At 42.8% G+C, this 12,899-nt stretch overlaps 1 protein-coding gene across 2 annotated transcripts in view; it reads left to right on the top strand.

Annotated features, from left to right (window-relative positions):
• Positions 1 to 12,899, top strand: part of LOC105259655 (zinc finger protein 420-like) — a 125,404-nt gene that overhangs the window by 4,932 nt on the left and 107,573 nt on the right. For both annotated transcript variants that reach the window (XM_045046183.1, XM_045046184.1), the window contains exon 3: positions 11,467 to 11,689. The gene's annotated coding sequence lies outside the window, so the exon portion shown is untranslated. The remainder of the gene's footprint in view (positions 1 to 11,466; positions 11,690 to 12,899) is intronic.

Genomic DNA, 12,899 nt, shown 5'->3' on the forward strand with positions numbered 1-12,899 from the left:
GGCTAGGCACGTTCCATTAGTAGCAGATAGTGGTAAGGTTTTTACAGAGACGATGTGGAAGCAAAGGAAGGACAGCTTGATTGGATAAAACCTTTGGTATTTGCTCGTTTTCTGGAATGTCTGCCCAATGAAAAGCTGCTCAAAAATTTATACCACAAGGTGCACAGAGTAGTTTAATGATAACCTGCCTGAAAGGACAACTAACTTATTTGGAGATTAAAATGCCAGATAACAAGGTAATTTAACAACATATGAGTGATAAAATATACAATGTACAGTAGCAAGAGGTTAGAAAACCCATTATGGTAGAATGTTTATTAGCCTGTACAAGTTGGTTTTGATAAATTATTGGCTACTGGTTACAGTAAAGGACCAAGCTTTCTTTGCAACAATATTTTCCCACACACATAAAAGTCTGGAAATAATAGGTCCTTCTCAAATTGTCATTTAGTGTTCTTTTTTTCCCCAATCCTCAAATCACAGTAATAGGTTTTTGAATATCAACTAACCATTTAGGGAACTCTTAAGATACAGATGTTCATCAACTTTACTCAAGCTGTAATTGAGGTATGTGGTGAAACACCATCAACATTTATGGGGGGAAAAAGGTGTTGGGTTGAAAAGTGGTAAGTACTACATGAGTTACAGAAACACCCTATTCATATCCTTCCAAACACAAATTTTGGGAAAGCCTTACTGTCATTCTTCCCAACACCACATAGCTAAAAACACTGCAGAAAGTGACCCATTAGTTTATAAGCATTTTTGCTGCATCTTAATACTGCCCTTAGCTTAAAGTCTATTTGTCTAAAGTAAGCATAGCTACTGTGTTTTCTTTTATTTCCATTTGCATGGAATGTCCTTTTCTTACCTGCACTTTGACTCTGACTGTGTTCCCAAAGCTGAAGCGAGTCTCTTGAAGGTACTGTAGAGTTGTATCTTGTATTTCTTTCCATTCAGCCAATATATATGTTTTGATTGGAGAATTTAATCCCTTTATATTTATTTATTTTTTTTAATTCAAGTTAGTTAACATACAGTGTGATATTGATTTCAGGAATAGAATCCAGTGATTCATCTCTTACATATAACACCCAGTGCTCATCCCAATAAAGTACCCTCCCTGATGCCCATCACTCATTTAACCCATCCCCCCACCTACCTCCCTTCCAGAAACCCTCACTCTGTTTTATGTGTTAAAGAGTCTCTTGTAGTTTGCCTCCCTTCTGTTTTTATCTCCTTTTACCTTCCCTTCCCCTATTTTGATCTGTTGGGTTTCTCAAATTCCAAATGAGGGAAATCATATGATCTCTCTTACTCTGACTTCTTTCACTTAGCATAATCCTCTCTATCTCCATCCATATTGTTGCATATAACAAGATTTCATTCTTTTTGATCACTGAGTAGTATTGCAGTGTGTGTGTGTGTGTGTGTGTGTGTGTGTGTGTACACCATGGCTTCTTGATTCATCAGTTGATGGACATTTGGGCTTTTTCCATAAGTTGGCTATTGTTAATAGCACTGCTAGAAACATTGGGGTACATGTGCCCCTATGAATCAGCACTCCTATATCTTTTGGATACATTCCTAGTAGTGCTATTGCTGGGCTGCAGGTAATTCCATTTTTCATTTTTTGAGTAACCTCCACAGTGTTTTCCAGAATGGCTGCACCAATTTGCATTCCCACCAACACTGGAAAAGTGTCCTCCTTTCTCTGTATGCTGTTGTTAATTTTAGCCATTCTGACAAGTGTGAGGTGGCATCTCGTTGTGAATTTGATTTGTATTTCCCTGATGATGAGGCATGTTGAGGCTTTTTTCATGTGTCTGTTACCCATCTGGATGTCTTCCTTGGCAAAATGTCTATTCATGTCTTCTGCCCATTTCTTCAGTGGGTAATTTGTTTGGTGTTCAGTTTGGTAAATTCTTCACAGATTTTGGATACTAACCCTTATCCCATATGTCATTTGCAAATATCTTCTCCTATTCCCTCGGTTGCCTTTTAGTTTTGTTGATTGTTTCCTTTACTGTGCAGAAGCTTTTTATCTTGATGAGGTCCCAATAAATCATTTTTGTTTTTATTTGTTTTGTTTTTCTCCCTTGCCTCTGGAGAAATCTTCACTAGAAGTGGCTATAGCCTAAGTCAGGGAAGTTGCTGCCTATTTTCTCCTGTAGGATTTTGAGTTTCCTATCTCACATTTAGGTCTTTCTATAGCGGTATACTTCGATCCTTTCCTCTTTCACATATCTAGAACACGAGTTTGATATGTGGTTACCATGAGGCTTATGACCTCATGACCTACTTATGACCCTGTATTTTAAGTTGTTAGTTCTTTAATTCTCCATACTAACACACTTTCAGTCCTCTGGTAATTCTTAAAAAAACGTGAATGTACAATCCCATGCCATTTTAGGGAAGACTTAGCTAGTATTTTATATCTATGAAGATTTCTTCATTTCTACCACATTAATTCATATTCTCTACTTCTCTTTTTTTAATTTTTTAAAGGATGTCATGACTTTTATTTTTAATTTTTTTAATGTTTTTATTTATTTTTGAGGGAGAGAAAGAAACAGAGTGTGAGTGGGGGAGGAGCAGAGAAAGAGAGGAAGACACAGAAACAGAGCAGGCTCTAGGCTCCAAGCTGTCAGCACAGAGCCCAACGCAGGACTCAAACTCCCTAACCATGAGATCATGACCTGAGTCAAAGTCAGACACTTAACCGACTGAGCCACCTAGGCACCCCAAGAATCCTTAGTTTTTTTATTTTTGTTGTTACTGGTTTGTTTTGGTCATCACTTGTGTTGTGTACTTCTGCTAATCTGATCTAGTAGACACTCTATTTTTGAATTTTTATACTATCAATGCTTGAATCAATTTGTTTGTTCCACCATTTTTTCTTTTGTTTCAGTGTTTCTTTTTGAGAGAGTGAGAGGTGGAGAGAAAGAGCAGTGGAGGGGCAGAGGGAGAGAGGGAGACAGAGAATCCCAGGAAGGCTCTGTACTGACAGCACAGAGACTGAGTCAGGGCTCGAACTCATGAAGGATGAGATCATAACCTGAGCTGAAATCAACAGTTGGACAGTAAACTGACTGAGCCACCTGGGTGCCCTAACTTTATGTTCTTGACATTAAGCCACAAGGAACTGGGGGGAAAAAGGAATACAGGTGAAACTTAGTAGAGGTAGTAAATTACAAGGAATAATCAAAAATAAATAAAATACAGACCAAATAATAAAATAACATTGAAAATGGTGCTCTGGGTTTTTTTTTTAATAAGTATAATAGACTCTGAGTTAACTACATGAATAAAAACAGGAGAGAAGACTCAAAATCCAAATGAGTTGGTTTTTGGAAGAGAAAATGGTTGGAAGAGAAAATGAGAAAACAATACCCCAAGTAGTATATAGTGTGATAACAGATTATTATGAACAATTATAAGCTAACAAATCCCATAACGTAGGGGAAAAGGTAATTCCTAAAAATGCATAAGTTACCTAATTGAAATAAGAATCTTGAATCCAAGAAATAGGAAATCTTCTTAGACCACAAGAATGAAAGTTGAATTTGGAATAAAAAACCTCCCACACATGAAAGCCCAAGACCACAGGCCTTCATTGGTCAATGCCAAGAAACCTTTTATTTTTTAATTTTTTAAATTTGATTTTATTTTGTTAACGTTTATTTTTGAGAGAGACAGAGAAAGAATGCGAGTGGGTGAGGGGTAGAGAGAGAGGGAGACCCAGAATCCGAAGCAGACTCCAGGCTCTGAGCTCTGGGAAGGGATGGGGCTCAAACTCACATGCTGTGAGATCATGACCTGAGCTGAAGTCGGTCGTTCAACCGAACGAATGAGCCACCCAGACGCCCCAATGCTAAGAAACCTTTTTAAAAAATGACAAATGACAGTGTTCATCACAATCTTGCAAACAGTGGAATAGAGGGAAAGCATTGAAAATCATTCTACGTGGCCAGAATTACTCTGATAGCAAAGGATGGTAAGCACAATACAGGAACAAAAATGTCTAGTTCGTCCAACGTAAAAGTGTCGGTACTCTTTCTTTTGACCTCCATTTGCATGAAACATATCTTTCCACCCACTCACTTTCAGTCTGCTGATATCTTCAGGTCTAAATTGAGTCTCTTGTAGGCAACATGTAGACGGGTCTGGGTTTTTAATCTATCCAGACAGCCTATGTGTTTTGACAGGAGTTCAGAGTACCTTTTCATTCAAAGGAGTTATTGATATATTGGCATTTACTGCCATTATATTACTTGTTTTGTCTGTTTCTGAAGATTTTTTCTGATCTTCTCAAGTCTTTGTCACTTTTGGTATGTTCTTCACACTCAAACATTCCCATTGAATGTTTCTCATGGGGCTGTTTAAGTGGTGAGTTTCCTTTAGTTTTTGCTTCTCTGGGAACCTCTTTATCTCTCCTATTCTGAAGAATAGCCTTGCTGGATAGAGTTCTTGGCTGCAGATTTTCCCCCTTCAGTACATGGAATATATCATGCCATGCCCTTCTTGCTTCCCAAGTTTCTGTTGAGAAATCTCAACAGGTTTATGGGCCTTCCTTTGCAAGTGAGGACTGCTTTTCTTTTGCCGCATTTAAGATTTTTTGTTTATCACCATAGTTTGCAAATGTAATTCAAACATGTCTCATTGTGTACCTGCTTTTGCTTATTTTGCTTATTTCAATATCAAGCCTACTGATGTTTGACTGCAGACATTTTGATTTTTGTTCAACTTTACACATTTAAGTAGTTTCATTTTGAGTCACCAGGATAACTGTAGTAATACCATTTCATATTTTACAATGAGAACCTGTCAAAATTTTCTGGAATGACTAAAGTAAAAAAGATAACACCAGATATTCATGAAAATGTTAAGGAATTACAATTTGCCTATGTTGCTGAGAGGAATGTAAAAAGTACATTTACTTTGCAAAACTGTGTGTAAATTACCTTTGAAAATACAAATTTCTGGGGTGCCTGGACAGTTCAGTCAGTTGAGTGCCTGACTTTGGCTCACTCAACTGTTTATCTCACAGTTTATTGGTTAAAGACCCACATTGTGGGCTCTGTGTCTGATAGCTCAAAGCCTGGAGCCTGCTTCAGATTCTGTGTCACCCTCTCTCTGTGCCCTCCCTTGCTTGTACTCTGTCTCTCTCTCTCTCAAAAATAAAAACGTTAAAAAAAAAGAAAAGAAACATTTCCCTACTCAAGGGGAACATTTTGTCACCCACAAGTGTGTCTCTTTTTCCATCACTCAACTCTTATTCATCACCACCATATTCATACTGGTGATAATCTTTACCAATGTAGAGAACGTGGCCAGGGGCACCTGGGTGGCTCAGTCGGTTGAGCATCCGACTTCGGCTCAGGTCATGATCTCACGGTCCATGGGTTCAAGCCCCGTGCCGGACTCTGTGCTGACAGCTCGGAGCCTGGAGCTTGTTTCGGATTCTGTGTCTCCCTCTTTCTCTGACCTTCCCCTGTTCATGCTCTCTCTCTGTCTCAAAAATAAATAAATGTTAAAAAAAATTTAAAAAAAAACCCATTTTATAAAAAAAAAAATGAAAAAAGAAAAAAGAATGTGGCTAGGTCTTTAACCAACTTTTACACCTTATTCAAGATCACAGAATTCATCTTTGACAAAAAGCTTACCAATGCAATTTGTAAAGTGTTTGATCACTGTTTGACATTTACTCATTATCACAGAATTCATACTTGAACAAACCTTACAAATTTAAGGAATGTGAGAAAATCTTTGTGGACTCCTCACCCCTTACTTCACACTGGAGAGTTTATACTAGAGAATAACAATTGAATACAAAAGAGTGTGGCAAGGCCTTTAAGCAATGGTAAACCCCTACTACTGATCATAGAATGTATACTGGGGGAGGATTTTGCAAATATAAAGAATTGGTGAGCCTGTTAATCAAAGGTCAAGATTCATTCTACAACACAGAATTCATACTGGAGAAAAAACTTAAAAATGTCAAGGTGTGGGGGCGCCTGGGTGGCTCAGTCAGTTGGACGTCCGACTTCGGCTCAGGTCATGATCTCGCAGTCTGTGAGTTCAAGCCCCGCGTCAGGCTCTGTGCTGACAGCTCAGAGCCTGGAGCCTGTTTCGGATTCTGTGTCTCCCTCTCTCTCTGACCTTCCCCCGTTCATGCTCTGTCTCAAAAATGAATAAATGTTAAAAAAAAAATTTTTTAAAAATGTCAAGGTGTGGTACAACTTCTAGGACTGCTGAACCCTTACTCAGCATCAGATAGTTTACACTGAGGACCAACATTATAAAGGTCATGAATGTGTCCAGCCTGTAGCTGGAATTCGTAACTTGCTCAACATCATAGCTGTCTTAGAGGATAGAAACCAAAATATGTAGAGAATATTTCAGTGCCTTTCATTGGAACGTGATCCTTAATATCCCAGCATGCACACTAGATTTAAACCGCGCAAACATATTGAATGAGAAAAGGCCTTTGTGTTAAAAGTACACTTTAACAAACACCAGAGATGCATAAAAGTAACTGGAAAGCCATAAATACTTAGAAAAGTATTTAATTTAACATCAAATATCAGTAACTGTCACAGAATTCAGAGTAGAAAGCACTATGTCAGTCACTCTATTCAGACATTATATCAAAATATTCATTGTAGGGAAGAATACAAAGTTAATCACTAAGAAGGCAACAAGGTGTGGATGTGGAGAAGGGCAGAGAAAGAGGACCACACAGGTGTAATGCCTGAGATCGCGAAACCCCCCACAAGAGACCACCAGAGTCGTAAGTCAAAGCCAAGCGGCAAGGGTCGTTTATTGCAGGTTCGAACCTGGACCTCCGCACACTCGTTGCCAGTGACGCTAAGAGGCCCCGATCAGGGTTGGTACAGCGTTTTTATAGACAGAGACAAATAGCATAGGGGAGGTTTCAGATTATGAGGGGCCTGATTAGTTGATTTTAAAGTAAGGACATTTGTTGTTCTCTGATTGGGCGTCCTTTGTCTGTCCTTTGGCGGGAAGGCTTTGTCCGTTACTTGTGGTGGGAGAAAAAGGGGGAAGGGGGAAGGGGAGGAATGTGTTAAGCAAGCAAGATTACAGAAGCGAGAAAATGCTGGTTAGTAAGTATTTCCATAATCTTAGGGTATAGCAAACTAAGTCTAGAAAAATTTAACGGTGCTCACATCGAACAATAGGCAAGACATACAAAATTTTTAAATTCATTCTCTACATTTCATTCCCCCCTTTTCCTTGTGCCTGAAGAGCCAATCTTGGATCTTCAGTTTTCTATTTGTAATGTCTTGAGCGGTTGGTACTGAGTTTGTAAGACCATTAATTGTACAGCATTGAACCTGTCTTGGACAAAATTAATAATTTTGTTTATGATGTAGGGGCCTAATGTGAGAGCGAGAAGTAGGATGGCTAGAGGCCTGAGTAAAGCGGAGAGCAGGGTAGTTAACCATGGGGACGCACTGAACCAGGATTCAAACCACCCTGCCTCCTGTTCTCTTTCTCTCTTTTGTTTGGCTAGCCCTTCTCGGATCTTGGCCATAGAATCCCTTACTATTCCTGTGTGGTCAGCATAGAAGCAACACTCTTCTCCTAGTGCTGCACAGAGACTACCTTGCTGTAGGAACAGCAGGTCTAATCCTCTCCTGTTTTGCAAAACTGCTTCCGAGAGGGAGGTTAGGGACTTTTCAAGCGAAGTGATGGCAGTCTCTATTCTTTCTATATCTTTGTCAACCGCTTCTCTAAGTATACTAAATCCCTTCTTTTGTATAGTTACGGCCGAGATCCCTGTCCCTGTTCCGATGGCCCCGAGTCTGAATATGGTGGCTAGAGTTAGAGCCCCTGCAGTAATGAGTGCTCTCTTAGTTACTCTTTTTGGTGCTATCCACATCTGGTCTATACACTCAGTTGTGTGGTATATGATTTTTGGGAACACAATTACCATTACACAGAATTCTGACTGAACATATCCTTATAGAGGCAGGGGGTTAATCCCGCATGAGAACAAACCACCATGAGTTATTTGGTGGAATAATCCAGTTTTCTGAAGTATTGAATATATTCCTGTTACTTATGCATAAGTAGCTATATTTTGTTGGCACTGTTCCTATACATGTCCCATTTCCCGTAAGCACCGGTAGTGTGAGGCTGGGTCTTCTCTGTCCCCAATTGCAAGTGTCTGAGTTGTTTGCAGTGCTATAATTTCCTACTATTGCTACTGACTCATAAAATGGAGGTTTTGTGGAATAGCACAGCCAACAAGCTTCTGTTTCATTGGGTTTAGTATGATTTAAGGCCTTATAAGTGGTATTCATCATTACCCATAAGGGGTCATCTTTGAATGGGATTTGAACTTTTTGGGATTTTCTTGGAGTAGTCCCGGTTACAGTGACCACCTGAGTGGCCGGAGAATTAGTACCCTTATTTGTGGACCACGGGGTAGTATTAGGCTTACTTGTGGGCCATACTGATTGGTTTGGCCCTACTAGGGTTGGTGGAACCTTGGGTTCTACCTTTAGTTTTATCTGAATAACAGTTGCATAGTAGGGTGGTCCCTGATATAAATAGATTCCCCAACTAAGCCCAGTGGTCCATCTAGTTTCTTTTTTTCCATCTTCTAGAAGTTTGATTTGGACAAGGTTGCAATCGGGATCGCAGATGGGCGCCGGGTTCACTACCGTGTGCCCGTGTTGGGCTTTGTTGCATGGCTTAATAAATGACATTTTAATATATTGGGGCTTTACATGCCATTTCCAGCTCCCATCATTGGTAGTGACACAACTCCAAGCCTTGCAGTAGAGGGATTCGAGCCCTCCACAGGTTTTTCTCATCGCTCCGGTTCTGAACCCGGGGCAGGCGTAGAACCCCTCGTCTCAGAAATTATTTTGTTGGTACACTGCAGCAGACCCACGCTGCTTGTTGAGGGGGGTTAATCCAGTAGAGACTGCTACTTTTTCTAAATTAAAGTATAAGTCTGGCCACCAGCTATTTCTTGGGGTGTCTGACTTTGTGGTGGTATTATAGACTTCATGGGTTTCCCAATTAGAAACCTCCCAAGTTAAAGTATAGGGTGTGTGGGGGTTGCCCACAATACTTATCAGTCCATAAGAAGTGAGCAGGAGCACGCTAGTGAGTGTTCCTTCGATCATTGTGGGTCCTGAGTTGCTGCAACTGTCTTGGTATGGGACACCCGGGCCTTTGGTCTTAGCCGGTTTTTGGGGTCAGGTTTTCGACGCAGAGTCAATTTTAAAGGATGGGTCTTACTCTGGTCAACCGTCCAGGCGGTGTTGGTTTCCGGCACGAAGTCTTCTCGAACTGCAAATGGATCAGCTGGTCGGGCGTGGGTGTAATGGATCCAGGTGGTGATCCCGTTGACCTTGAGAGCAGTGGGTGTAGTGAGGATCACAATGTAGGGTCCCTTCCACCGTGGTTGGAGGGTCTCTTGCTTATGTCTCCGCACATATAACCAGTCTCCGGGTCAGTAGTGATGTGGCTCAGGAGGGGGCCCGGTCTCATAAATGGCTCTCAGTCTGGGCCAAACTTCCTGGTGGGTGCGCTGGAGTTCCCTCAGGGAAATAATAAGTTTATGATCATCAAATTCAGTTAACACATTAGACTGTAGGTTGGGAATTATAGGAGGGGGTACTCCATACATGATTTCAAGGGGGGTTAATCCCAGTTTGTAGGGAGAGTTTTGCACCCTGAACAGAGCGTAGGGGAGTAAGACTACCCAGTTAGCGCCAGTCTCCATGGTCAATTTAGTTAAGGTCTCTTTTAGAGTTCTATTCATTCTTTCTACCTGTCCTGAGCTTTGGGGTCTATATGCACAATGTGGTTTCCAATCAGCCCCAATAAACTGCGCTATCCCTTGTATTACCTTTGAAATGAATGCTGGTCCGTTGTCTGATCCTATTAGGGTAGGAAATCCGTACCTGGGCATGATGTCTTCCAACATTTTCTTTGCTACTACCTGCACAGTCTCATGCTTGGTGGGGAAGGCCTCTGTCCATCCTGAAAAGGTATCTATAAACACTAACAAATATTTATATCCATATTTTCCAGGCTTTACCTCGGTGAAGTCTACTTCCCAATAGGCTCCCGGCCTGGTTCCGCGGGTCCTGGAGCCAGGGTTTTTCCCGTGGTTGGTAGCGTTAGTTAGTTGGCAAGCTTTACAGCTAGCAACTATCTGTTCAATTTTTGTCCTGGAGTCTTTAATGGTGATCCTAGCATGTCTCATTAAGTCTTGCATTTTTCTTGTGCCCATATGAGTGGCTCGGTGCATCTTGGATAAGACTTTATTTCCCATTTCTTCTGGGAGGATTATGCTACAGTCTGCTGCTCTCCACCATCCGTTAAGGCACTGAGTCAAAGGCAATTTTTGGATCCAGTTTAGGTCTTCTTTAGTGTAGGTGGGACTTCCTGCTAAACTAGCTGAACTGGGGTCTGGTAGGGTGGTCATTAAAGTATAGTCCACCTGTAAGGCCACCTCTCGGGCCACCTGGTCAGCCAAATTATTTCCTCTGGCCACCGGTGTGATCGGTTTTTGGTGGCCTGGGCAATGTATGATGGCTAGTCGTTTAGTCAGCCAGAGTGCCTTTAAAAGAGCCAATATTTCTTCTTTGTTTTTGATAGTTTTCCCCTCTGCAGTTAACAGTCCCCTCTCTCTGTATATAGCTCCATGTATGTGGGCCGTAGCAAAAGCATATCTGCTATCGGTATACACGTTTAGTCTCTTGTCTTTTCCCAAAGTCAGTGCCTTGGTTAAGGCCACAAGTTCAGCCCGTTGGGCAGAGGTGCCAGCTGGCAAAGGCTCTGCCCAAACAGTCTCAGTTTCAGTTGTGACTGCTGCCCCTGCATACCTTTGACCCTGATGTACAAAGCTGCTGCCGTCAGTGAAGCAGGTGACCTCAGCGTCTGGTAGAGGGTGATCCTGTAAATCTTCCCGAACACCATGAACCTGCGCCAATATTTCAACGCAGTTATGGAGGGGGATATCTAAGTCCGGGTCTGGTAACATGGAGGCAGGGTTTAGTGGAGGCAAGGAGGCCAGCCAGCCGCCACTGGGTCTAGTCTTTTTGAAAGGTAGGCGACGGGTCTGGGCCATGGACCAAGAGGTTGCATCAGTACTGCTTTAGCTATCCCCTTGCTTTCATCTATGAAGAGATGAAAGGGTTTGGAGACATCAGGGAGCCCTAAGGCTGGCGCCGTCAACAGGGCGAGTTTAATTTGCTGGGAAGCCTGCTCAGTTTCCTCTGTCCACTCAAAGGGCGCCTGTTCTCGGGTGACCAGGTAAAGAGGCTTAGCCATCTCGGCAAACTGAGGTATCCACAAGCGGCAGAACCCGGCCGATCCCAGGAATTCTCTTACCTGCCTTTGCGTTGTGGGTCAGGGGATGCGGAGGATGGTTTCCTTCCATGCATCAGTGAGCCACTGTTGTCCTCCTCTTAACAGGTACCCCAAGTAGGTTACCTCGGATCTACAAATTTGGGCTTTCTTTGCCAAAGCCCGGTACCCTAGGGCACCAAGTGTCCGGAGAAGGTTCCTGGTGCCTTGCAAGCAGGCTTCGGCGGTCTCAGTGGCTATTAAAAGATCGTCGACGTACTGCAAGAGAGTCACTTCGGGGTTTCGACTCCGATACTCACCCAGATCTTCGTGAAGTGCCTCATCGAACAAGGTGGGTGAGTTTTTGAATCCTTGGGGAAGCCGGGTCCAGGTGAGTTGTCCATTTATGCCCCTCTCAGGATCGGACCACTCGAAGGCAAAGAGTTCTTGGCTTTTGGGGGCCAGAGGCAGGCTGAAAAAAGCGTCTTTTAAATCGAGGACAGTATACCATTGTCTTTCTGGGTTGAGGGCACTTAGGAGGGTATAGGGGTTGGGAACTGTCGGGTGTATGTCCATGACTCGGCGGTTAACTTCTCTCAGATCTTGTACCGGACAGTAGTCCGCACTATTAGGTTTTCGTACAGGCAGTAGGGGGGTGTTCCAGGCTGAATGACAGGGACGCAAGATGTCCAAGTCTAGGAGGCGACGGAATGTGGCGTGATGCCATTTCTAGCCTCTATTGACATCGGGTATTGTCGGACCTGGACTGGATCTGCCCCTGGCTTCACTTCTATGAATAGAGCTGGGCAATGCTTAGCCAACCCCATACCCCCGGTTTCGGCCCATGCCTCTGGAAACTGCTGAAGCCAGGGCTCTATGTTGTGATTTTGTGAGGGTGGCTCCTGATGAAGTCGATATTCATCTTCTAAACTTAGAGTAAGTACGGAAATGGGTTGGTTGTGGAGGTCAGTCATTTGGGGGCCCCCTGGCATGAAATGAATCTGAGCCCCCAATTTAGTGAGTAAGTCTCTTCCCAATAAGGGGCAGGGACTGTCGGGGACGACTAGGAAGGAATGGGTGACCTTTCCGCTTCCTAGGTCCACAGTCCTCTGGGTGGTCCAGGAATATTTTTTTATTCCGGTAGCCCCTTGGACCCAGGAAGATTTTTCAGAAATTTTCCCATGGGGTCTGATCAAGACCGAATGTTGTGCCCCTGTGTCGACTAGGAATTGAACTGGGTTCCCCTCCACTTGTAGCTTTACCCTAGGTTCGGGGAGGGCATCTGAACCCCGTGCCCCCTATTCTGCATCTTGAGTGAAGAGGGTAGGTGTGGTTTTTGGCTGCCACGTTTTTGATTATGACGTGGCCTTTTCTTTTTAGGGCATTCTCGGGCCCAATGGCCTTTTTCTTTGCAATAGCCACATTGGTCTTTATCTAGGGGCTTTTGGACAACAGCAGCCAGGACTTTGGTCATTTTTTCGGTAGCTTTAAGTTGCCTGTCCTCTGGAGTCTCTCTATTATTATAGACACGCTGGGCAATGCGGAGTAAGTCCTGAATTTGT

Source organism: Felis catus, chromosome E2, assembly GCF_018350175.1.
Source record: "Felis catus isolate Fca126 chromosome E2, F.catus_Fca126_mat1.0, whole genome shotgun sequence".
NCBI lineage: Eukaryota > Metazoa > Chordata > Mammalia > Carnivora > Felidae > Felis > Felis catus.